We start from the raw sequence: 27,778 nt of genomic DNA, 5'->3' as shown, positions 1-27,778 counted from the left end.
CTCCATACTGTTCTCCACAGTGGCTGTATCAATTTGCATTCCCACCAACAGTGCAAGTGGGTTCCCTTTGTTACAAAGTGAAGTAAGTCAGAAAGAGAAAAACAAATATTAATGCATATATGTGGAATCTAGAAAAATGGCACAGATGAACCTATTTGCAGGGCAGGAATAGAGACGCAGATTTAGAGAACAGACGTGTGGACAAGGGGTGTAGGAAGGGGAGGTGGGATAAATTGGGAGAGTGGGATTGACATATATACACTACCATGTGTAAAACAGATGGCTAGTGGGAACCTGCTGTATGGAGCAGGAACTCAGCTTGGTGCTCTGTGGTGATGTAGGTGGGCGGGATGGGGGGTGGCAGGTCCAAGAGGGAGGGGATATAGGTGTACATACAGCTGATTCACTTCGTTGTACAGCAGAAACTAACACAACATTGTAAAGCAACTATACCCCAATTAAGAAAAAAAAAAAACACCTTGTATCTGGAATACATAAATAATTCTCAAAGCCCAATAATAAGACAATAAACTACCCTATCAAAATGTTCAATTTGTATAGACATTTTAACAAAGCAGATTAACATATAGAAAATAAGCACAGGAAAACATGTTCAGTATCATATGTCATTAAGGAATGAGATACCACTTCACATCTATTAGAATGTCTAAAATTACAGACAGTGACCAAAGTAGGTGTTGGTAAAAATGTGGAACAACTGGACCTCTCGTACACTTTTGGTGGGAATGTAAGTCAAACATATTCAAACGTACACCTACCATACAATATAGCCATGTTTATACAAAGATTATACATAAATATTTATGACAGCTTTATGTGTAAGAGCCATAACCTGAAAACAATCTAAATGTCCACCAACAGGTGAATGGATAAACAACTTTGGTATATCCATACAGTTGAATAGTACTCAATAATAGAAAGGAAATCAATAATGACACATGCAACAATATGGATGAATCTCAAAATAACTGTGCAAAGTGAAGGCAGACAGACCAAAAAAGTGTACAAACTCATGATTCTATAAAATTCTAGAAGGTACTAACTAATCTTTAGTGACAGAAAGCAGGTCAGTGGTTGCCTGGGGATGGAAGGTATACAGAGAGGGGAATGAGAGAGAAATTACTAAAAGGTTCATGAAGAAACTTTTGGGGATGATGGATAAATTTATTTACTCACTTGATTGTGGCAATGGTTTCAGAGGCAAAACAACAAATTATACAGTTCAAACGTGTACAATTTATTGTATATCAATTACGCCTATGTCAATAAAGTTGTAAAAGATAGGTATATAAGCTGAGAATTGCTATTTGAGTCTGTATGCAATAGCAAGTCACAGGAAGGTTTTGAGAGAAAGGTGATGCCCATAGTGCTATATGTAAAATTATAATTGAATTGATGAAACTGATATTTATGGAAACATTTTTTCAAATTATTACTCCCTAGAATGAGCTATGTGGTACTAGGTTAGAGTTAGAGACATCAGAATGAGCTCATGTTTAGGTTAACACAGACATAGATGGACAGATAAAGAAATTATAGATATTTGTGTATATACATGGGTTAGTGTATGTATGTGTGTGTATATATATATATATATATATATACACATATATATACCATATATGTCCTAACTCTGTCTACTAAGAGGGCCTAGAAGCAGTGGGACCATAGTAGCAATGAGCATACTCAGATCTTCATTTCTAACAACACCATTCTCTGATAAAAGGAACAAGGGCTCTTTGGAGAAAAGGCTAAGTCTGTGGCAGGGAAAATACAAGGTGAGACTGGAGCATCTAGTAGTGCCAGCAGTAAAGGAAGTACTCAAGAAACAAAATGATTCAATCATGTCAAAGGGACACAAGAGCCAAGTTGAAAGAGCTCCGAATGGCAAAATTTGGAAAACTCTGAGCAACAAAATAAATAACATAGTATTGGACTATAAACATCCATGAGTCCATACTGATATAAGTAAGTGGTTGAATGAGTGAATAAATGAAGAAAGAAAGAAAGAAAGGGATCTTATATATAAAAGAATGACAAATAATTTATGTAGATACTTTGCCTTCCAAGAGGTATTGCTTAATCCTTCCTCCCTGCCCCAGACTCCTCTTGAGTATGGGCTCTGCTTGATGACTTGCTTCCAAGGAGAATAAGGACAAGGTAGGGGTAACTTTACAGTAAGGATACCTGGAAAACACTACTTCAGCCAGGTGGTCAAGGTTACCATCACTGGTAAGTCTCATTGATAACATGTAACCCTAATATGATCAGAATGGTACTTCACCTCTGTGATCTTCCTTCCAAAAACCCATAACCATAGTCTAACCATGAGCAAACATCAGACAAACCCAAACTGAGGAACATTTCTACAAATATCTCACTAATACTCCTCAAAACTTTCAAGGTTATTAAAAACAAAAAAAGGGCTTCCCTGGTGGCGCAGTGGTTGAGAGTCCACCTGCCGATGCAGGGGACGCGGGTTCGTGCCCCGGTCCAGGAGGATCCCACATGCCGCGGAGCGGCTGGGCCCGTGAGCCATGGCCACTGAGCCTGCGCGTCCGGAGCCTGTGCTCCACAATGGGAGAGGCCACAACAGTGAGAGGCCTGCGTACCGAAAAAAAAAAAAAAGCAGTGACTATAACAGAAAAGAAGCCATCTCACAGATATAGAGAACAAACTAGTGGTTACCAGAGGGGAGAGGGAAGAGGGGAGGGGCAATATAGGGTTAGGGGATTAAGAGGTACAAACTATTGGCATAAAATAAGCTACAAGGATATATTGTACAACACAGGGAATATAGTTATACATGGAGTATAACCTTTAAAAATTGTGAAACACTATGTTGTACACCTGTAACATATAATATTGTACATCAATTATACGTCAATAAAAATTAAATAGATAGAGAGATAAAAGACAATGGGGAAAGACAGAGCAAGTTTCTGCCCTTTCTTTGCAACTTTTCTATAAATCTAAACCTATTCTAAAATAAAATGTTTATTTTAAAAAGTATTATCCACCTTATTCTGATCTTTAGGCAGACTATTACAAACCAAACCAAACCAAACAAACAAAAACAAAGTAAAAACTATGGCCAAGATCAACTTTGTTCATCTCAAAGTGATATCTCATGAGAAAAGAAGAGAAAGTCCTCCTATTCCAAATCTAACACTTGGCTCTGGGTGTTACTGACTAATTTCCCAACGTTTTATAGCTGAAATCTGAGGTCTTAGTATTCCCAACCTGATAAATGAAGTTCCATAAAGGAAATCATTAGTGGGCTAACAGGGGTCTAGTGAACTTGTTGAAGGTCCGCAGAGAAGCAGATTATGTTGATGGCTTCTTCCAGTTGGGGAGAGAAGCCTTAGAAGAAAGGTGCTGGAAGGCTTTATCCAAGGACAGAGGGTGAGGGGATGATCTCCACTATCAGAAATAAAGGCTGAGAACACAAGTCTTTGAAGTTCCCTGTTGTCGTATTTTAAGTCTCCCTGAAATATCATGAATTTCCTGTATCCTCCAGCTGGGTTAGATCCCCTACTCTGCTTTCAAAACACATTAAATATCCCATTTTGGCACCTGTGATTATTTAGTTAGTATTTCTTTCCCTAGCCAGATGGTAAACTCCATGAAGGTCATGTCTCTGCCTGTATCCTTCCCCACTCCCCTCAACCCACTCTGACCTTGTGCCTTGCACTCAATAAATATTTTGTATTAGTTTCTGTCCTAATATTACCACAAACTTAATAACTTAAAACAACACAAATTAATTAGCTTACAGTTCTGTAGGCCAGAAATCTGACATGGTTCTCACTAGAAAAAAATCAATGTATTAGAAAGTCTACATTCCTTTCTGGAGGTTGTAGAGGAAATCTGTTTCCTCCTAATTTGGCTTGCTGGCAGAATCCAGTTGCTTGCAGTTGTAGGATGCAGGCTCATGTTTTCTTGCTGACTGTAATCTGAGAGCTATTCCTGGCTTCTAGAGGCCATGGGATTCCTGGGCTCTTGTCCCCCCTCCTCCATCTTTAAAGAAATGGCACTTTTCACACTGCATCTTTCCAACTCACTCTTCTTTTGTCATCGTCCACTTTTAAGGGTTGAGCCAGGATAATCTCCCCATCTTAACCTTAATCATATCTGCAAAGCCCGTTTTGCCATTTGAGGTAAGATATTCACAGACACCAGGGATTAGCTTGTGGACATGTCTGGGGGGAGAGCATTTTTCTGCCTACCACCACGTTTGTTGAATGAGTCAAATTATAGAGTGAAAAGTTTTGTTTTAATACACTACAGGAACTTCGTAAGTTTTGTAATTTCTTTACATTCATTATTTGTTGTTACCTCATTTCATTTTTTCTGTAGTGATTAGTTTTGTTATGATTGGCAGTGACACTGTAAAAAACAAAAGAAGAAAGTGTTCCACTTTAGAAAATCAAATCATAAAAGCACTTACTAAGCACTAAGATGTCCCAGGGACTCTGCTAAGTGCTTCAGATGCATTACATCCTTTGATTCTCACAAACCGTAGAAACTTAATACAGGTATTATGTCCTCATTTTGCAGATGAGGAAGCCAAGTTTAAAATATTTAATAAATCTCCCAAGTTTATACAGCTCATCACTAGTGGAGGAGCTGGAATTCAAAACCAGTTCTGACGAAGTCCAGAGCAGAAGTAGCTACCCAAGGAGCAACTCTGCCTAGCAAGGAAGAGGGTAATACAGGAAACCCTAGCATTAGCCCTTAGCTGAGTTTCAGAGTTAAAAAATCCCAAGAGTTGGAAAGGATGGTGTCTAACTACCAACAGAAAGAAAAGAAAAATGAATTATTTGTGGCCTGAGCAAAGGAAAAAATAAGAACAAGTAGGACAAGGCTGAAACTAGGGGTGGATGAGAGGAGCTGATCTGAGTGCGGGAAGGGATCCAGGAACTGACTTCTGTCACTCTACTGAAATTGTATATGTATAAAATTTATTTGTGTCATCTTTAAATCTTCTCAGCATTTCCCCCAACAGCGTTATTGAGATACAATTTATTGCCATAATATTCACCCTTTTAAAGTGTAAAATTCAATGGTTTTTAGTATATATATTCAGACAATTGTGCAACCATCATCACAATCTAATTTCAGAATATTTCTAATTACCTAAAAGAAACTCAGTACCCACCAGCCGTCAGTCCTCATTCCCGCTCCTCAACCTGAGGCAACCACTAAGTTATTTTTGGTCTGTATAGATTTGCCTATTCTGGACATTTCATGTGAATTGAATCATGCAATATTTATCCTTTTGTTTCTGGTTTCTTTCACTGTGCACAATGTCTTCAAGGTTCATCCATGTTACAGCATATATCAGAATTTCATTTCATTTTAAAGCTAAATATCATTCGAGTGCATAATATACCACATTTTGTTTACCCATTCATCTGTTGGTGGACATTTGTGTTGTTTCCACCTTTTGGCTATTGGGAATAATGCTGCTATGAACATGGATGTACAAATATCTGTTCAAGTCCCTGATTTCAATCCCCTCGTGTACATACTCAGAAGTGGAATCCTGGATCATATGGTGATTCTGTGTTTAAATGTAATTACACAGAATGTAAAAGCGTCTGCACTATTTTACATTTTCACCGAAAGTGTTAAAGAGTTCCAGTTTCTCCACATTCCCACTAACACTTGTTGTTTTCTGTATTTTGGGGTTTTAAAATAATAGTCATCCTAGTGCTGTGACATGGTATCTCGTGATTTTGATGTGTATTTCCTTAATGATTAGTAATGTTGAACTTTATTGGCCATTTGTATATCTTCTTTGGAGAAATGTCTGTTCAAGACGTTTGCCCATTTTTGAATTGTGTTGTTTGTTTTTTATGGTTGTTGAGTTTTAGGCATTCTTTATATATTCTGGATAGTAATGCATTATCAGATATATGGTTTGCAAATATTTTCTCTCATTCTGTGGGTTGCCTTTTTACTGTATTGATAGTGTTTTATGCAAAGAGTTTTAAATTCTGATGGAATCCGATCTGTGTATTTTTTCTTTTGTTGCCTGTGATTTTGGTGTCATATCCAAGATATTCCAAATCTAATGTCATGAAATTTTGAGTTAATTTTGTATATGGTGTTGGGTAAGGGTCTAAATTCATTCTTTTGTATATGGATACCCAGTTTTCCCAGCACCATTTGTTGAAAATAACATCTTTCCCCTTGAATGGTTTGAGTATACTTGTCAAAAAACATTTGACCATATATTTGTGGGCTTATTTCTGAGCTCTCTGTCTCATCTATTGGTCTATGCATATGTCTTCATGCCAGTACCACACTGCTTTGACTTCTGTAAATTTGTATTGTGGTAAGTTTTTTTTTTTTTTTTTTTGCGGTATGCGGGCCTCTCACTGCTGTGGCCTCTCCCGTTGCGGAGCACAGGCTCCGGACGCGCAGGCTCAGCGGCCATGGCTCACGGGGCCCAGCCGCTCCATGGCATGTGGGATCTTCCCAGACTGGGGCACGAACCCGTGTCCCCGGCATCAGCAGGCGGACCCTCAACCACTGCGCCACCAGGGAAGCCCTGTAGTAAGTTTTTAAATCAGGAAGTGTGAGTACTCCAAATTTGGTCTTTTCTTCTGGACTGTTGGGGCAATATAAAGTCCCTTTCAGATTCCATATGAATTTTAGTATGAATTTTTTATTTCTGCAAAAAATAATTGTTGATATTTTGGTAGGGATTGTATTGACTCTATAGACCCCTTTGGGGAGTAGTGACATCTTTAAAATATGACAATTGAACATGGGATGTATCTGTATTTATCTCTAATTTCTTTCAACAATGTTTTATAGTTTTCAGTACAAGTTTTTCACCTCCTTGGTTAACTCCTAAGTAGTTTATTATTTTCAATACTATTGTAAATGAAGTTTTTTTCTTAATTTCCTTTTTGGGTTGTTTATTGTAAGTGTATAGAAAAGCAAATGGGTTTTGTGTGTTGATTTTGTATTCTGCAACTTGGCTGAAATTGCATATTAGTTCTAACAGTTTTTGCTTCTCTCTGTCTCTGTCTCTCTCTTTTGCTCTGTGTGTGTGTGTGTGTGTGTGTGTGTCTGTATGAAGTTTTGGGGGTTTTCTACATATAAAATCGTGCCATCTGTGAATAGATATGATTTTACTTTTTCCTTTCTAGTTTGAATATTTTTATTCATTTTCTTGCCTAATTGCTATGGTTATGTTATGGACTGAATGCTCCCCTGCCCCCACTGTCAAATTCATATGTTGAAGCCCTAATCCTCAAACTGCTGATATTTGGAAATGGATCCTTTGGGAGGTAACCTGGTCATGAGAGAGGAGTCCTCATGAATGAGATTCATACCCTTATTTTTTTAAAAAAAGAAAACACAAGAGAGATGATCTCTCTCTTTCAGCAAAGTGAGGGTACAGCAAGGGGGAGGCGATCAGCAAACCAAAAGTAGAGTTCTCACCAGGACCCATATTGCCTTTGATCTTAGCTTTCCCAGACTCCAGGACTGTGAGAAATAAATGTCTGTTGTTTAAGCCACCTGATTTGTGGCATTTTGTTACAGCAGCCCAAACTGACTAAAACAAGCTAGAACTTTCAAGACTCTGTTGAATAGAAATGGTAAAAATTAACATTCTGGTCTTGTTTCTGATTTTAGAGGAAAAGCTCTCAGTCTTTCACCACTGAGTGTGATGTTAGCTGTGGGTTTTTCATATATAGCCTTTATTATGTTGAGTAGTTTTCTTCTATTTCTAGTTTGTTGAGTGTTTTTATCCATGAAAGGGCATTGGATTTTGTCAAATGCTTTTCCTGCATTAATTTAGATGATCATGTAATTTTTCCCTCTGCATTCTGTTAATAGGTGTATTTCACGATTGATTTTCATATGTTGAAGCATCTTCACATTGCAGGAATAAATCCCACTTGGCCATGGTGTATAATCCTTTCAATATGCTCATGAATTCAGTTTGGTTATATTTTCTTGAAGGCTTTTGGATCAATAATTCATAAGGGACATTCATCTGTAGTTTTCTTTTCTTGTAGCGTTCTGTGGCTTTGGTATCAGGGCATTGCTAGCCTCTTAGAATAAGTTTAGAAGTATTCCCTTCTCTTGAATTTTTTGAGTTTGAGAAGGATTGCTGTTATTTCTTCTTTAAGTGTGTGGTAGAATGTACCAGTGATGCCATCTGCTCCTGGGCTCTTCTCTGTAGGGAGGTTTTTGATTACTGATTCAATCTCCTCACTAGTTACAGATCTATTCAGATTTTCTATTTCTTCATGATTCAGTCTTGGTGGGTTTTGTGTCTCTAGGATTTTGTCCATTTCATTTAGGTTATCCAATCTGTTGGTATATAGTTGTTTATGTGCCCTCTTATAATCTTTTGTATATCTGTAGATTTCGTAGTAATTTCCCCACTTTCATTTCTGACTTTAGTAATCTGAGTCTTTCTTTTTGCCTCAGTCCAGCTAGCTAAAGGTATGTCAATTTTGTTGATTTCTTTGAAGAACCAACTTCTGGCTTCATTGAATTTCTCCATTGTTTTTCTACCCTCTATTTTATTTATCTCTGTTCTAATCTTTATTATTTCCTTCCTTCTGCTAGCTTTGAGGTTAGTTTGTTCTTCTTTTTCTAGTTCCTTAAAGGATAAATTTAGATTGTTGATTTGATATCTTTCTTCTTTTTTAAAGTAAGCATTTACAGTTATAAATTTTCCTCTTTACAGTGCTTTCACTGCATCTTATCAATTTTGGTATGTTGTATTTTCATTTTTAATTCAATTCTAAGTATTTTCTAATTTCTTTTGTGATTTCTTCTTTGAACAAGAAAGAAGAAATCTTTCCTTGTTAAAGACTATACTTTTACATGATTACATATTTGTAAATTTTTTTAACATCTTTATTGGAGTATAATTGCTTTACAAGAGTGTGTTAGTTTCTGCTGTATAACAAAGTGAATCAGCTATACGTATACATATATCCCCATATCTCTTCCCTCTTGTGTCTCCCTCCCACCCTCCCTATCCCACCCCTCTAGGTGGACACAAAGCATCGAGCTGATCTCCCTGTGCTATGCGGTTGCTTCCCACTAGCTATCTATTTTACATTTTATAGTGTATATATGTCCATGCCACTCTCTCACTTCATCCCAGCTTACCCTTCCCCCTCCCCATGTCCTCAAGTCCATTCTCTACATCTGCACCTTTATTCCTGTCCTGCCCCTAGGTTCTTCAGAACCACTTTTTTTTTAGATTCCATATATATGTGTTAGCATACAGTATTTGTTTTTCTCTTTCTGACTTACTTCACTCTGTATGACAGTCCCTAGGTCCATCACCTCACTACAAATAACAATTTTGTTTCTTTTTATGGCTGAGTAATATTCCATTGTATATATGTGCCACATCTTCTTTACCCATTCATCTGTTGATAGACAGAATTTTTTTTGTTTCCTTTCAGTTATTAATTTCTAACTTCAACTTGTGTTTAGAAAAGGTATTTTGTGTGATATCAATTTTTAAAAATCTATTGAGACTAGTTTTGTGGCCTAATGTATGGTCTATCCTACAGAATGCCATGTGCACTTGAGAAGAATGTGTATGCTGTTGTTGCTGGATGAAGTGTTCTGTGTATGTTTGTTAGATCTAGCTGGTTTGTTGTGTTGTTCAAGTCTTCTGTTTTCTTACTTATTTCTGTCTGGTTGTTCTATCCATTATTTTTTTTAAATAAATTTATTTATTTATTTATTGGTTGCATTGGGTCTTTGTTGCTACATGCAGGCTTCCTCTAGTTGCAGCGAGCAGGGGCTACTCTTCATTGCAGTGCACAGGCTTCTCATTGTGGTGGCTTCTCTTGTTGCAGAGCACAGACTCTAGAGGATGCGGGCTTCAGTAGTTGTTGCACACAGGCTCAGTACTTGTGGCTCACAGGTTCTAGAGAGCAGGCTCAGTAGTTGTGGTGCACAGGCTTAGTTGCTTCGTGGCATGTGGGATCTTCCTGGACCAGGGCTTGAACCTGTGTCCCCTGAATTTGGCAGGCAGATTCTTATCCACTGCACCACCAGGGAAGTCCCTGTTCTATTCATTATTGAAGGTGGGGTAATGAAATCTCCAACTATTATTGTAGAACTGTCTATATCTCCCTTAAATTCTGTCAGTTTTTGCTTCATATATATTTTGAGGGCCTGTTATTAGCTGTGTAAATATTTATAATGGTTATATAATCTTGCTGTACTGAAACTTATTAATATATAATGAGTTTTTTATCTCTTACAGGCTTTTTAAAGTCTATTTTGTATGATATTAGTATAACCTCCCCAACTCTCTTGGTTATTATTTACATAGAATACCTTTTTCCATCTTTTCACCCTAAATCCTTTTGTGTCTTTGAATCTAAAGTGAATTCCTTGTAGGCAGCATATAGTTGGATTATTTTTAAAAATTCATTCTGCAAATCTCTGTCTTTTCATTTGAGAGTTTAATCCATTTACATTTAAACTACTGAGAAGGAGGGGCGTGCTTCTGTCATTTTGCTATTTGTTTTCTGTAGGGTTTATTGCTTCTTTGTCCTTCATTTCCTGCATTACTGTATTATTTTGTGTTTAATTGAAACATTTTCCTTCTCTTCTCATTTCCTTCTATGTACGTACTATAGCTATTTTCTTTGTGGTTACCATGGGGGTTATATTTAATATCTTAAAGTTATAACATTCTAATTTGAGGTTTACCAGTTTGAGTTTAATACCATACAAAATCTCTGCTCCTATACAGCTCTGTCCCCACCCTCTGTCAGTTACTGATGTCACAAATTACAAACTTGCACACTGTGTTTCCTAAAACAATGACTAGTAATTGTTTTTCTATGCATTTGTCTTTTAAAACTTGTAGAAAATAAAGAAGAGTTACAAACCAAAAATACAATAATACTAGTTTTTATAATGTCTATGTATTTACTTTTACTGGAAACATTTATTTCTTCAAATGGCTCTGAGTTCCTGTCTAGTATCCTTTTATTTCAACCTGAAGAATTGCCTTTAGCATTTCTTGCAAGAAGGTCAGATGCTAATGATTCCCCTCAGCTTTTGCTTATCTGAAAATTTCTTAATTTCTCCTTTATTTTTGAAGAAGAGTTTTGCTAAATGTAGAATTCTCAGTTGACAGTTTTCTTCTCTCAGCACTTTAATTATCTCAACCCAATGCCTTCTGGTCTCCAAGGCTTCTGGGTGTCATGTGTATGATGAATAACTTCTCTCTTCTACTTTCAAGATACTCTTTGTCTTTGTTTTTCAACAGTTTGAGTGTAACTTACCTCAGTGTGAATGTCTTTGAATTTATCCTGCTTGGAATCCATTGAGCTTCTTGGATTTGAAGATTCATACCTTGCTTCAAATTTGGGAAGTTTTTAGTCATTATTTCTTCAAATATCTCTCTGCACCTTTCTCTCTCTCCTCTTCTGGGACAATGCATATGTTCCTTTTCTTGATGATGTTCCACAGATCCCTTAGGCTCTATTCCTATTTCTTCAATCTTTTTCCTTTCTGTTCCTTAGACTTGATCATTTCAATTGTCCTTTCTTCAAGTCTATTGATTCTTTCTTCTGCCTGCTCAAATATGCTTTTGAATCCCTTTAGTGAATTTTTCATTTCAGTTATACTTTTCAATTTCAGGATTTGTTTTTGTTCCTTTTATGCTTTCTGTGTCTTTATTGATATTTCTATTCTGTCCATACATTGTTTTCCTGATTTTGTCCATGTCTTCCTTTAGCTCTTTGAGCATCTTTAAGAAAGTTGCTTTAAAGACTTTGTCAAGTCTGGCATTTGGTCTTCCTCAGGAATCACTTCTATCCATATATTTTGTCTCTCTGCATGGGTCATACTTTCCTGTTACTTTGTATGCCTTATAATTTGTTGTTGTTATTGAAACCTGGACATTTGAATCTTATAATACGGTGACTCTGGAAATTAGACTCTCTCCATTCCCCAAGGTCTGCTGTTTTGTTTTGTTTTTTTCCCTATGAAGAAAGGCAGACAAACTTTTGAAATATTGGGAGCATCATATGCCATGCATTCTGACCTTTACATGTAACATTTTATTGCTGAAAACTATTTGTGAATGGAATGAGACCTTTCCCTTATGTTAAAAAATGTATAGTGTAATAAATCTTTGACATTTGCTAGATTATTTTGAGATCTTTTCCATTTCCCCAAGTTTGCAAATATCTTTCTGTCATAGCAGTTGAATTTCTTCTGAGGCCATCTCACAAAGAACAAAGCTTTTATCTATGTATGGTCATGAATAGAGTACAACACACCCTAAACGAAATTTGGATACTGATCAGTGGGTAAGCACACATATCAACTAAGTGACTTGGTACTACACATTATAAAGCAAAAATGATTCAAATTTGCCTCAGCAAAATTATACATGACCATATGTTAAAGACCTTTGACATCTCTCATGTTTAATCTTTAAATGCCGTGGTACAGATTTAGACCATAAGTAGCATTTATATTTTTCCTTTGTTCATTTTAGTTTTCTCTCTCTCTCCCTGCCTTCCTTCATCCTTCCCTCCATCCCTCTTTCTCTCTCTCATGGCAGAAAAAAGAAAATCTGAGCTGCTTATTTAGGACAGGTCTTGTCATTGTGCTTAATTTAAAAAGTCACAACAGCCTTAATAAAAATGATAGAATCCTTATATTCTGTACATAAAAACGACCACCAAGTACTTACCATGGGCAAGACACTGAGTTGTTTACATGTTTCTTTACCCTGCCCATGCAGTATAATCACCCAGGGAACTTTTTAAAACACAGATACCCAGGTCTAGGCTCAGACCTGCTGAACCAAAGGCAGGTAACCAGTGGATTCCTGGGCTCCTAGCTACACTAGCCACTTTCATACATGTCACTTAGTTCTCATAACTGTGCTAGGTGGTATCTTGTCACACACTATGCCTGAGATGACTGACTCACTTTAGCAACTTGCCCAGGGTTACATGTCTGTTGAGTGTAGCAAGATTTAAACTGAACTCTGTTTGATGCCATAGCCCATGTTCTTTCCACTGTGTGATAAGTTAACAAATGCTACAAAAATTTAATCTCTGTAGGTGTTTTTTTTTTTTTCTCTTTCCAGCGTTTCCCCTTGATATCCTTGGCTGTACTGTGTGTTTTATTTAAATGGAAAAATATATCAAGAATTTCCCTTTTGTAAGAACCTCTTTTATTTTTGTGGTTCCTATAATACCAGCTCCTCCTCCATTTCTCTAATTCTTTTTTGTTTGTTTTATTGAGATATAATTAACACATAACATTGTATTAGTTTTAGGTGTACAACATAATAATCTGATATATGTATATATTGTGAAATGACATCACAATAAGCTTAGCTAACACATATCACCTCACATAGTTACAAATGTTTTCTTCTGTGATAAGAACTATTAAGATCGACTATCTTAGCAACTTTGAAATATACAGTATAGTATTATTAACTATAGTCACCATGCTGTTCATTATTATATCTGCAGAACTTATTTATCTCATAACTGAAAGTTTGTATCTTTTGACAACCCTTACCCACTTCTCCCACACCCACCCATTGCTTCTGGCAAATACCAATCTATTCTCATTTTCTCTGAGGTTTTTTTTCTTCCCCATATATAAGTGAGATCATACCGTATTTGTCTTTCTCTGCGTGACTTATTTCACTTAGCGTAATGCCCTCAAGTTCCATTCATGTTGTCACAAATGGCAGGATTTTTAATGGCTAAATAATATTCCATTATAGATATAGATCTATAAAATCACATTTTCTTTATTCATTGATCCATTAATGGACACTCAGATTGGTTCCCAGCCTAGGCTATTTTGAAAATGCTGCACTGAATATTGGGCGCAGCCATCTTTTTGAGATAGTGATATAGTGATTTCATTTCCTTCAGACATATACCAAGTAGTGGAATTGCTGGGTCATATGGTAGTCTTATTTTTAACTCTTTGAGGAACCTCCACACCATTTTCCACTGTGGTGTATCAGTTTACATTCCCACCGATGGTGAACAGGGATTCTTTTTCTTCACATCCTTGCCTGCATTTGTTATCTCTTATCTTTTTGATGACAGTCATACTAATATGTGTGAGATGATAAATCATTGTGGTTTTGATTTGCATTTATCTGATGATTAGTGATGTTAAGCATTTTTTCATGTACTTATTGGCCATCTGTATGTCTTCTTTGGAAAAATGTCTAGTTCTTTTGCCCACTTTGTAGTTCAGATTGTTTGTTTTTATGCTGTTGAGGTGTATGAGTTTTATATATTTGGATATTAACCCCTTATCAGATATATGATTTGCAAATATTTTATCCCATTCTGTATGTTACCTTTTTATTTAGGTGATGTTTTCCTTTGCTGTGCAGAAGCTTTTTAGTTTGATACAGTCGCATTTGTTTATTTTTGCTTTCATTGCCTTTGTTTTTGGTATCAAAACCAAAAATCTTTGTCAAGGTCTATGTCAAAGAGTTTACCCTCAATGTTTTCTCCTAGGAGTTGTATGGTTTCAGTTCTTATGTTCAAGTCTTTAATCCATTTTGAGCTGGTTTTTTGTGTGTATGGTATAAGATAAGGGTCCAGTTTCATCCTTTGGCATGTGGCTGTCCAGTTCTCCAAACACCACTTATTGAAGAGACCATCTTTTCCCCATTGTATATTCTTGACTCTTTCATCATAAATGAATTGACTATATGTGCGTGGGTTTCTTTTTTGGCTCTATATTCTGCTCCCTCGATCTATGTTTCTGTTTTTATGCCAAGTCTATACTATATTACAAAGCCATAGCTTTGTAATATAGTTTGAAATCAGGAAGTGTGATGCCTCCAGCTTTGTTCTTCTTTCTCAAGATGGCTTTGGCTATTTGGGGTCTTCTGTGGTTCTCTACAACTTCTAGAATTGTTTATTCTATTTCTTTAGGAAAAAAATGCCATTGAAATTTTGATAGGGATGACAATAAATCTGTAGATTGCTTTGAGTAGCATGGACATTTTAACAATATTAATTCTTCCAATTTATGAGCACAGAATACCTTTCCATTTATTTGTGTCATCTTCAATTTCTTTTCTCCATGTCTTATAGTTTTCAGAATATAGGTCTTTCACCTTCCTGGTTAAATTTATTCCTACGTACTTAATTTTTTTTGATACAATTGTAAATGGCATTCTTTTCTTCATTTCTCTTTCTGATAGTTCATTGCTAGTGTATAGAAATACAACTGACTTTTGTATATTGATTTTGTATCTTGCAACTTTACTTGTTTATTAGTTCTAACAGTGTTGGTAGAGTCTTTTAGGATTTTCTATGTATAATATTATGTCATCTGCAGATAGAGAGTTTTCCTTCTTTCTTTTTGATTTGGATGTCATTTATTTCTTTTTCTTCCTAGTTGCTCTGGCTAGGAATTCCAGTACTATGTTAAATAAAAGTGGCAAGAGGAGGCATCCTTGTCTTGTTCCTGAGCTTAGAGAAAAAGCTTTCAGCTTTTCATCATTGAGTATGATGTCAATAGAATCCTCCATATAGGTAAATAGTTTTGAGAGGGATAAACAGGCAACAGTAAAGGTTACCACTTCTGAAGTATTAGTGTAAAATCTCATTCATATGCTTCATATTTTTGGTAGAATCATCACTAGACATTTCTTGCATTAGCCCATTAACGTTAGTTCTCACCAAATAATATTTCAATGTTATTTGGAAAAACTTCTGCCACTACACTGTGTTGGCCATCATTATCACATAATAAAATCATGACCCAGTCATCTAGTCAGAATTTCAATTTTTAAGTTTCATCCATATTTACTTTTTTAGCGTTCACAGACATCACTTTGCTAAAGCTTCATCTAATAATTACCATTGCTCTAGAATAGTCTTCAATACACAGGGTTAGATGTCCAGGGTTAGGCCTTGTCTGCACTAAATGTCCCTGACTTCAGGGTCATAATTGATAAACCCAGGGGTGGGCATCTCACCTAACCTGGGCCAATCAAATTTTTTTTCTCCCAGGGATTTAAAGTCTAGAAGTAAAAATGCAGATTTATATTAGGAGTTGTTGGAGGATAGTCACATTATTGTATTATCTAGGGAAAAGCTTCACAAATCCCTCCTGCTCAGATCCTTGGAGACATGCTGGGAATTTCTCTTCTGACTATTGGTTGCTTTATTTTTCATCTGATTCTGTGAGATAACTCATTGTTCACTGCCTACTCAAGAACCCTCCCCTATTCTTCTTTGCTTAAAATCCCCAGATATTTCCCAAGATGGTCTCTCATGAGATGACTTATAATTGCTCTAAGACTTTCCAGACAATATAGTTCATCTTTGCCAGGTACTCTGTTTTTTATACTTTCTTGCAACAAGTGTGGCCACATGACCCTGTTCTGATCAAAGATACACAAGAAAGTTTGAAGGAGAGATTCTGTAATAGCTCTCCCTCTGTTTTCTAACCTTGAAAGCAGACATAGTGCCTGGGACTGCAGCAACATCAGCAAGTCAAAACACTAAAGATGGTAGAGTAGAAAGGTGAAAGAGGCCAGACCCTGATGGGCACCCAAACCTAATCTCACTGCCTCCAGACCCCATTCTATCACAGAAAAATAATTCCTATTGCTTTAACTCACTAGCAGTCAGGTTTTCTATTTGCAGCTTCAAAATTCTTAACTAATCTCTATGTACGGCAGGCAGAATACATCAAAGATGTCCATATCCTAATCCCCTGTGAATACACTGCCGCCCTACATGGCAAAATGCACTTTGCAGATGTGATTAAGGTTAGGAACCTTGAGACAGAGATATTATCCTGGCCCAGTCTAAACATGTGAATCCTTAAAAGTGGAAGACAATGAAAAAGAGTGGTTCAGAGAAACGCAATGTGCAAAGGATTCAGGCTGCTAATGCTTTGAAGATGGAGAAAGCAATCTAGTGACCTCCAGAAGCTGGAAATGGCCCTCAACTTACAGCCAGCAAGAAAACATGGACATAGGTTTTACAACTGCAGGGACTGAATTCTGCCAGCAGACCAATGAGGAGGAACCAGATTCTCCTCTACAACCTCCAGAAAGGAAGGCAGCCTGCCAACACCTGGATTTTAGCCCAGTGAAACCCATGTCAGACCTCTAACCTGCAAAACTGTAAGCTAATAAATTTGTTTCATTTTAAGCCACCAAGTTTGTGGTAAATTGTTAAAGCAGCAAGAGAAAATTAATTAACATAATATTATCTCAGGAAATTCAATTTCTCTCCCCTAGAACTAGAAGAATTTTTGTAATTCAAGAATTCAGTTTTATAAAATTAAAACCGTATCTTCTCTGCATTAAAAGGAAACTATGCTTTCCCGAGACTCTCAGACATGTGCCTGGCTGTGCCCAGTATTATCATTTATTTGTTTTGGTTTAGTTTTTTTTGTTAGTCTATACTCTAAGAAGACATGGAAATTTCTATATTTCTCTCTGTTATTCTTCAGAATTATATCTGGAGTTGTGGTTCCTCTTTGTTGCTTCCTCCACCAACTTAAACAAACTCAGCCAAGCAGAGACAAATATTTAGATGTTCTTCTTTTAGCAGAATTAGAATCACAGTAGATGTCTAGAAATGTAAGTGTGTGAAATAAAAAACAATAAGTTCTAATCTGTGATTCTATTAATCAGCTCAACGTATGGAAAAATTTTTAATATTATTAAAAATTAAAAACAATTCTATTATTTAAAAAATGGTTGTTAGAAATCCATGTGGGGTTGCTCTGTAATTATCTCTAATGAAATACAGTGTTGTAAGTAAGTGTGCACAGTACAGAAAGAATTCACATTGGAGTAGCAGTTAAGTGCTGGTGCCCTGAAGACACACACTTTCCACTTACTCAGCACATGATTATGGGGAGTTACCCTATTTTAACTTTAGTTTTTGGTCAGTTAAAATGGGAATCATAGAACCGTAAGCATTAATAATCCATACTAATGCTAAAAAATTATTTGTTGTGTATGTAAAATTCAAATTTAATTTTTTTTTTCTGATAACCCTACCCATACTTGAGCTGCCAAAGATATGCAGAATAATTTGACTCCATGGGAAGAGGGGAAGCCCAATCCTGGAGTCCCAGGCACACAGGACCCATCTGAGACTGCAGCTAGACCAGGACAACAAAGCATTCTCCCATTTCCCATCACAAAGATAGTGAGCGCCAAGGAACAAGCAACGGCCGTCTACCACTGGGAGGTGACATATTTACACAGAATTTTTTTTATTGTTTTTGTGAAATTCAGATTTAGCTCTAGCTTTACATGCTAAACCTGGTAACCCTAGTGTTGCAGTTCCCAGCCCTCTCCCAGTGGCAGGAGCCCTCCAAGGTACTGGTATGGGATCCTGGGCCAGGACTGTTTTCTGTCCCTCCCCCAGAGATAGATCGTTTTTATTTTTAATCTTTCCTGAGACACAACACATGCTCCTTTGTGCATGTCCCTCTCCCAGGGACGTAGAGCTTTAGTCGCAAAGGGGAGACAGGCCTGGATGGGACTCGGATTTCCCTGGGCTGGCAGCACTCCCCTCGTCCACGTCTGCACCCCACAGGGGCTGCCTCCCACCTCCTACCCCCAGCCCCAGTCGCACCGATAGGGATCTGATGAAAGTCTGTGGGGAAGAGGCTGTGAGTGGGCACAGACTCTCCTCATGTCACCTGGGGGCCTTTCACACTAGCTCGTACTTGGCCTCTAGCAATCTGTTACCAAAATTTTAGCTCTTACCTACTTGTATGGTGCCCGGTATCTTTTCCTGCTATCTTCTACCATGGGTGGGCAAGTGCTTATATCCTCTCTATCCTTGAAAGGGCCTACGTTTCCTTGGACTTGGGGCTATTTAGTTTACCTGTGACCTCAGGTCTCTGATGGGTTCAAGAAAAGTTATAATTACATAGTTTATCTAGTTTTTACTTGTTAGAGTAGGAGCAATATTCCTTGTCTTCTGTATGTTTAGAATTCCTTGCCTTTCTATTTATGTCTTAAGTGAAATTTCAGTTAGGATATAACAAAGTACATAGTTTTTTTATTGCAATAAAGAAAATGCATGGTGCCTTATCTTTCTCATTATCCAAATATATATTAGGGGCATTTGTTTGACCAACAGCATAACCAAACAGATGCTTTTGCAAGGGACTTTTAGGAGGACTGAGAGCCATTTCTCAAGGAGGCTGTCTCTCTTTTATACTACTTGGCACCTGAGGAATACCTGCTGACCATAATTAGGGTTGTCAGAACTACCAAGCCACTGAAGTTGAGGTGGATGATAAAATAAATTATTTCGAATTAAGATCTCATAAAACCATCTTTGGAGTCTCTTATTTAGAATACACAGGCACCTTTATTATCTTTACAAGTTTCGGCATTGCATAGTTTACTTCCTCATTATTTGTTGCCTATTAGAGCTAATTTGAAATGATACACTAGAAAGAGGCCTCCTGCGTGACATGTATAATTTGCTCTACCAGTGGGGTTTAAGAGTTGTTGCCTTTATCTGGCCCTTATTCCTATTATTATTTTCTATTGCTGACAACATAACTGGAATGTGATTTATGAGTAGCTTAGTCATCACGCTAGTGTTCAGTTGGAAAACTTGAGGCATACCATGTCCATATTTAATTCCATCCTCTTTGGGTCACTCTTTTGTTTCATTTTTGTAACTCCATCAGTTATTCCTGGAAGACTCTATTTTATTCATCTTTCACTATTACCTTCCTATCTCCCAATACCTATTTTAGTACTTTATGTAAAATTGGAACAATAATTGCTTGTTTAAAAAATTACTGAAATAACACGCTTATAACTATGATCTAATCATGGTGGTATTTGCTTATCTCTCAGAACAAAGGTAGGAAAAATAGTCACTTTTTAGAGCAATCAAGATATTGTGATTTATGCTGTGAGATACAACACAATTTAAGTCATCATTGGGTTTTCTATATTTTCTGGAGTAATTTAGCTCTGTATTTTCTACCTGGATAACCCAGAGGTATCTGAAACTCGGCATGTCCAGACAATAATCATCGCTCTCCCACTAACCCTGTTCCTCCTCCTGTGCTCCCACCCTTGTGAATGGCGCTACCATCTATATAGTTACCAAAGCTAGAAACCTGGGGTAACCCTTTGCTCTTCCCCCTTTCCAATCTCCTGTATCCAATTAATCTTCAAGTCCTACGAATTCTCCCTCTTCCCTTTTCCCCAACCAGCCCTTCTCTCCATCCCCTCTGCCAATCTTTATTTAGGGCTCTCATTATTTTTCACCAGGCAATGGCCTTCTAAGTGATCTCCCCATCTTCAGTCTCACCTACTAAAATATGACATACTCCCAAAAGCCCTCAAGATGCTCATTCTAAAATCCAAATCCTGCAAAGGGTCCCCAACATCTCTGAGAGGGAGCCTAAACTTCCTGGCATGGCATATGAAGATGTCTTTAAACTGGCTCTGCCCCCCTTCCACTGATGTCTTGCCTCTCTCCACTTTGCATTCCATGTTGCCACCTTGGTAAACCACCTCAGGTCCCCAAAGGTGCCACAGTCTCTCTTGCCAACATGCCCCTGTGTCTGTAACATCCTCTTTCGGAATTGTCCTTTATTCAGGTTTCATCATCTGGCTGATGGCTATCAGGGATGCAACCTGGACTGGTGGCTTCTGAGCTAGGCAGGCTTGAGTATGGAAACTGGCTTAGCCATTTGCTCAACCTCTTTGAGCCTAATTCTCTTATCTGTAAAAAGGGGAAAATAATACCAACCTTCCTGGACTGCCAGGATGAACCAGAAATAATAAATAGAAAGGGTATGGTGGTAAAAACAACACCACACACAACTCATATTACGGTACAAGTAAACTTCTAAGTACTTTATTCATATTAACTCATTTATTATTCCACACCCAGTTCAAGAGCCACCTCCTCCATGGAGCCCTTCTTTTCAAAACTTGATGAGATGTCTTTGCTGATCATTTTCTATTTGTCCCCCCGAATCCATTCTTACCCTTCTCTGTCCTGCAAGTGCCCTGGGAGAGTGTACATATGGAGCAAATCACTTGGGCTCCTTTGCCGGCCTCCAGGTAGGTTTATTTTTTAAGTGAGATAGAGAGCAGTTGGACAGAGAGGCTAGGGCATCTCTTCCCCATGGCTTCCCTACAAAGTCACGGTTCTGGCAGTGGCTGCTTCCTTCTCTGTATTAGTTTTCTAGAACTGCTGCCATAGCAAAGTACCACAGACTGGACAGACAACATCTCTTATTTCTTTTAACAGCAGAACATTATTGTCTCACAGTTCTGGAAGCTGGAAGTCCAAGACCAAGGTGTCAGCAGGGTTGGTTCCTCCTGAGGCCTCTCTCCTTGGTGTGTAGGCAGCGGTCTTCTCCCTGTGTCCTCATAAGGTCTATCCCTCTGTGTGTGTCTGTGTCCTAATCGCCTCTTCCTTCTTAAGATAGGATGCTTATTTTTATAGAAAAGAAGAGCCAGCTAAGGCAGTTCTGAGTGCCCTCCTCTGAGTTCCAAAAAGCAAGTTTTACAAACTCAGCATATACCATATTCCATGGAAATCATTTATGTGTAAGTCCCTATTTCCAATGAACTTATAAATAAATGTGAGTTGAGTGTGGGGCAGCTTTGTTTTTATTTCTGTATCCTCAGCTTCTGGCACAATGCCTAGAACCTAGTAGGTTTTCAATAAATGTTGGTCGAATGAATAAAAATGTCACCTTAATGCTTGGAAATGGGGTTGCAGAAGGATGTCTAAGGCCGTGTTACCTGGGGAGCGGTAACTAGGCTGAGGGACAGTAGGCAGTGAGGGGGAGTTACGAGGAGAAAGAAGATGCTCAATTAAAGCATTTATGTACCCAAACCCTCCGCTTTGTGAAAATCTAACTGCTTTTAGGAAACTGTCCATTTTCCTTGAAATAAGTACTCTTTCAAGCATTGTGATCTCGTCAATTTAATACTATAAGGAAAATCTATTAGGCTCTCATGGTTACTCTGAGAGAGTTTCTAGGGAAAATATTCAAATTGAACCTAACACAACTATTGATTTGTTTTGGGGAAGATTAATATGCATTTTTCTTCAGGGAGAAATACTGACATTGACTTTTCTTTAGCCAATACTTCCCTTCTGGAAAGTAGCAGCTGCTATAACTGTTAAGGAGAGACCAGTTCCTGCCACATAGAAGCAGCTGAAGACAGCCTGGCTCTGTCCAGTAATGGGAGACAACTGCTCCTTTTCAACATTTCACACCTGGAACTATTTGTAAATAAAGAGGAAGCTGCTTAAGTAAAAATTAAGTATTTTTTCTTATTTAAAGCTAATGTGTATTCCCCCAAAATACATCATAGATCTAGGGTAACCAGCTGTCCTGGATTGCCAAGGATTAAAGGGCTTCCTGGGACACAGGACTCCCAGTTCTAAAATGAGGGAAATCCTGGGCAAACTGGGACAAGATAGTAACACTCATGACAGATGCTTTATACTGAGTGAAGGGACCAAACTGTCCCCTCTTTTTTTTTTTTTTTTTTTTTTTTTGCAGTACGCGGGCCTCTCACTGCTGTGGCCTCTCCCGTTGCGGAGCACAGGCTCCGGACGCGCAGGCTCAGTGGCCATGGCTCACGGGCCCAGCCGCTCCGCGGTGCGTGGGATCTTCCCGGACCGGGGCACGAACCCACGTCCCCTGCATCGGCAGGCGGACTCTCAACCACTGCGCCACCAGGGAAGCCCTGTCCCCTCTTTTTTATGTGATAACTAAACATTTTAGAAATAAGAAATTTCATAAAATTAAAAAGAACAGAAAGTGACGGATACAAACTAAAACCATATATTTTTTTAGGAAATAGGTAAAGAGGGCTAAGGGGTTATTATCTTGACTCAGTGAAACTTTACACTTAACAACCAGAAGGGAGCACGGTCTGTTTCAAGGTAGTTCTGCCTCTACCACACAGCAGACATTTTACCTCTGCAGCCCTGTCATAGCCAGATATGTAACTCTGGAGATCAGAATCAACACTTACACCGACTCTGAAGTCCTAGAGTTACTGTTACTCAAGGAAAAAAACCACACACATACCTTTATACCAAAAAGAAACTTCATACATGGCTTGAATAAAATAACCACAAAGCAGAGAGCTTCCTGCCCCGTTTGCTTGGTTGTTACGACTGCAACGAACATAGTGAGATTTTAAAAGCAAAGTTCCCCTTAAATTGTACATTTTTTTGTTATATTCAATATCTTGCAATAACCTATAATGAAAAATAATCTGAAAATGTGTAATATATATAACTGAATCACTTAGCTATACACATGAAACCAACACAACATTGTAAATGACTATACTTCAAAAAATTATACACATTTTTAGAAGCACTGCAGTGAGGAAAGACGTCCACATACCACACTGTCTTATATATCAATTATCTCTCTCTCTAAGCAGCCACTGCACTTGCCCTCGGGCTGCCTTACAAAACCTCGACAAGCAGGAGAGGAGACTGCCATTTAAAAGTCACAAAGTTTTCTATGTTTAGAGACAGATCTCACATCACCTTGAAGACAAACTGTGCCTTTGATAGGGTAAGCACCATCGTGGACCCTTTAATTACAAGAGACGTAAAGTAAGGACTCCCTTGTATTTTGAAGCAGAATGGGGAGAAACTGATGCCATTATAAAGCCAAATATAAATGTTTTTAGATTGAGACATTGCTCTAGTCTGTACAGTATGCAAGTTGTGTGTTGGTGAATCAGGGCGAGCATTGCCTCAGACCTTCCTGCCCTCTTTCAGGGGTTACTGGATGTATGAGAGGTGAAAGAGAAACACACCCTAACTTCCTGTGAACTGAATACACCTCGTGCTACCGTGGCTTGATCCTCCTTGCAGCAGTTGCTCCTGTGCTAGTGGCTGTCTATGCAGATCTGGAGTTGAAGCCCTGCATAGAAAGGACACACAGGTATGACAGAGATGGTAAAAAGTGCAGGCCAACAAGCACTGGAAAGGTGCCAGTCTTTGAACAGCAATACGCAGCTCTGAGTGAAATTGTCTTGTCTGGGTGGAGGCAGGTGGTCTCCTGCAGACCAAGAGATGGTCAGTGAGAAAACACAAACGCCCCGTCGTGTATAAGAAAGAAAATGATCCTGATCTATCGTTTAGCCTGAGTAGCACTTTATGTATAATGGTCTTTCTGTAATTCACAGGGTTTTAATGATGAATGACAAATCAAAATAATGATAAATATTAACAAATTGCCCAACAGAGTGTTGAACAATGACACCACTACGTCATATGAAATGGACTTCCCCTCTCACGACAAGTGAAATTTCTCTTGGGACATTCCATCCTCTGAGGAAACCCCCTTCTCCATCCAGCCCCCTACCCAGACACTTTTTAATGTCTTCAGATCTAGTTCAATTTCTGTTTCACATAAAAGGGGGAAAAAAACAAACAAAACTAACCAACATGAAGCTCTTCAGTAGGAAAGAACTCTACAGTAACATTCCGCAGGTGCGGATCAGTCTCTCTAAGGGGAGCTGCCCCTGCCCAGCTGTTTCTCAGAGCTGGGGCTTCTCTTGCCATGTTCTCTCGTGTCTTCAGTTCAGGGCTGCCCCCAACCACCAAAGGCATTTGAAGAAGCAGAAGTACGCCTCCCAGAGGGCAGCTGGGCATGCAGGTGTGGTAAATGCAGAGGGATCCTCTGGCCAGGGACACTCAGGGGCTATCCCACTCTCCACTAGATTGCAGGCCATGCAGTCACTTTGAATAGGGTTTTAGGAAGATCTGGAGACCGTGAAAACAGTCTGAATCACTTAGCTACACACATGAAACCAGCTAACATCACCTATTAGTGTACATTTGAGTGGTTATCAAGTGAGAGAAAGAGACACACAGAGAAAGAAATCTCGTCCCTAAAATATCTCATCCCTATGGGCCCACTGCACAAACAACACTGGCAGGGGCTGCATTTGCTCTCCAAGGGCTGCAGACGTTTCTGACCATCATCAGGGAAGTACTTGGTGTGTCTCCTTGCACCCAGATGAGCTAGAATACAAAGTAAGGCCCAGGTTGTATCTTATGCCAGCCTTGTCACACACAGATGGAAAGGGCAATTATTCTACTGAACCTAAAATACATTAGTTGTTCAGATTTTGTCAGCTGTTTTGGGCTGGGATCATCGACCATGAAAGGCTTCTGTTTTTTTCACCATGAAGGGTTTTAAAGGACCTGTTTGTTGTCTCAGGTAGACCTTCCTTAGTAGAGAGAGGGGAGTGCAGAGGTGGAGTCAAACCATTCCAGACAAGAAAAGGAACCATAGACAACCTGCAAGATGATGTTCATAAGCCAGGACTGCTTTCCTAACCAAAGCTCAAAGAACAGCATGACGTCAAGGGCAGAATTACAGAGAGCGCTGGGCTCTGCCAACCACAGCTATGGCTGCAAATCAAGAGGAAGGGCACAGCAACACATGCAAGCACTGTGTTCAATCTCCCTCCCTCCCTCTCTCTCTCTCTCTCTCCCCCCCCCCCCGCCCCTCTCTCTCTCTCTCTCTCTCTCTCTGTCTTTCTGTCTCTCTCTCACCAGTATATACTGCATCAGTTTTAAAAACAAGGCACAGTAGGACTTTGGTCACTCCTAGATCACAGCCATCCCACATGGAAATTGCATTGCTCTAGAAAAGGCAGGCTAAGTAGATACAGCATTGACAGAGTATCTGGCATATAAAGGGATGAATTATTTGTGAACCTTACATCTGGATAAATGCAACAATCTCCCAGTTGTGTTTTCTCTCCTTAATCAACAAACATCTGAAGGTTTCCCCACATAGTAGGGGCTATTTCAGGTGCTGGATACTAAGATTGATGACAACTTGTCCCTGCCCTCATGAAGCTTACAATTCTGGAAACTAGGTATACTGACAACACACAGGCATACGTGCTACAACCTGTAGGCTGACAGCAGTGTCACCTTCCTCCAGTCTTTAGGGACCCGGGCTCTGTCTTATTCCCCCTTTGCCTGATACTCTGCCTTACAATCTGCCTCACAGCTCCATTCCTCCACAACTAGGCAGGCCTTGCCTCTGCCAACCCAGCTGGGAGCTCTACATGTCAACGTAGTTGACTGATGCCCAACTACATGCCTGCTGGCGTCTCTCCACTTACCTCCTCCCAGACTCTCCACCACATCTCTCTACCCTGCTTACCTACCTGGGTATTCATTCCTCCTGCTGTTTTCCCCTGACGCCACACTCTCCAGTTGTCAGTGCTCTGAGATCCGCGGTCCCCAAACCTCTTAAGTGGAAGAAGGAAACCAAGTTCATGTTCAGGAGACTGCTTGGAGGCTGGAAATCAGTGGCCTGTCAAACGCTGAGGTCACTGAAGGGGCCATCCTTGCGCTCACACTGCTCGGCGTGGCCCCAAGCACTCAACTGGATACCACTCTCCTTCTGGACAGTTCTGGAGAAGCAGAGAAAAATGTTTTGTGCTTTTGCTTCAGTAGTTATAGACTCTTTTTTTTTTACTTATTTCCACAATTCATTAGGTTCTAGCTTTTTCTTTTAACTTTCAGTCATGTTTTGGCTGGATTAGCTCTTCACCTTAACCTCCTGTTCTTAATTTGTTCTAATTTGACCGTGTGGCCTGAGGATTCTGCAGAGGGCTAACATCACCTATTAGTGTACATTTAAGTGGTTACCAAGTGAGAGAAAGAGAGAGGGCAAGAGGCACACAGAGAAAGAAATCTCGTCCCTAAAAGATCTCACCCCTATGCGCCCACTGCACAAACAACACTGGCAGGGGCTGCATTTGCTCTCCAAGGGCTGCAGACGTTTCTGACCATCATGACAGAGGGGTGCCACTGGCATCCAGTAGTAGAGGCCAGGGATACTGCTAAACATCGTACAACGCACAGGACAGCCCCACAAGAAAAAAAAAAAAAAGATCTAGCCCCAAATGTCAGCAGTGCTGAGGCTGAGACACTCCAGATTACAGTATGTTCAAAAGGCCAAGGAAGATTGCTTCACTACTTCCCACTTGGGCCAAGGTTGATCTCAATTCTCCGAATTATCAGCAACACCCGTAATGACCTGGCTGTGGCTCTAATGGCTGAACTTCTGCTTGTGGGCTTTTACACACTCCCACCTTAAAGTTCAAAGTTATTGCTCACTCAATACACCACTAACTGGTTATCCTTAACCACATGCGTATGGTCCCTGCTGGCCCACGTGACTGGTAACCATTCCGCACTGTGCACACATGAAAGCTTTATTTGTTTGGGAGTTGCTGCCAAAATGTGTGGTGTTGGCTGTGCTGAGACACAGGAAAACAGCAGGAAGAAAAGTAGAAGTAAAAATCTTACATGGAGTGAAATTCCACTAGGCTTATGATGCCTTAACAATTTTACGAATAAGAATGCAAGTGAATAGATTCTACTCTAAACGTGAATCTGAAGAGATTCTAAATAGATTCTACTCCAGCTTCCTCTAGGAGTCTTCTTCCCTCCCTTCTTTCCATTATCAGCAGCTATAAAGAATAAAAGAGGAAGACAGGAAGGAGCTTGGAAATGAGTATGTCACCTGTTCAGCATGAGAGCTGAACCTGAAAATCTCTGAGGTGGTGCTATGAAAATTAAAAGAGAAAACCAGGACATGTCAAAATGGATCAGACTTTCTCTTTTCCTTTTCTTTAGTCACAGAATTGCAACACATGACAATGATAATTTTGGGGTTATGATGC

General features: G+C 39.0%; 1 long non-coding RNA gene across 3 annotated transcripts in view; it reads right to left on the bottom strand.

Moving 5' to 3' along the window:
* Positions 1-27,778, bottom strand: part of LOC117197090 (uncharacterized) — a 34,384-nt gene that overhangs the window by 4,497 nt on the left and 2,109 nt on the right. The window contains exons 2-3 of one of the 3 annotated variants that reach the window (XR_004477587.2): positions 24,506-26,500; positions 23,129-24,120 (exon numbers count right to left, since the gene is read on the bottom strand). This is a non-coding gene — a long non-coding RNA (uncharacterized LOC117197090). Of the gene's footprint in view, positions 26,501-27,778 lie in introns of all 3 variants that reach the window. The other 2 variants (XR_007479488.1, XR_004477586.2) reach the window with 2 other exon arrangements.

Source organism: Orcinus orca, chromosome 10 (assembly GCF_937001465.1).
Source record: "Orcinus orca chromosome 10, mOrcOrc1.1, whole genome shotgun sequence".
Lineage (NCBI taxonomy): Eukaryota > Metazoa > Chordata > Mammalia > Artiodactyla > Delphinidae > Orcinus > Orcinus orca.
This window is presented reverse-complemented; position numbering and strand designations above follow the sequence as displayed.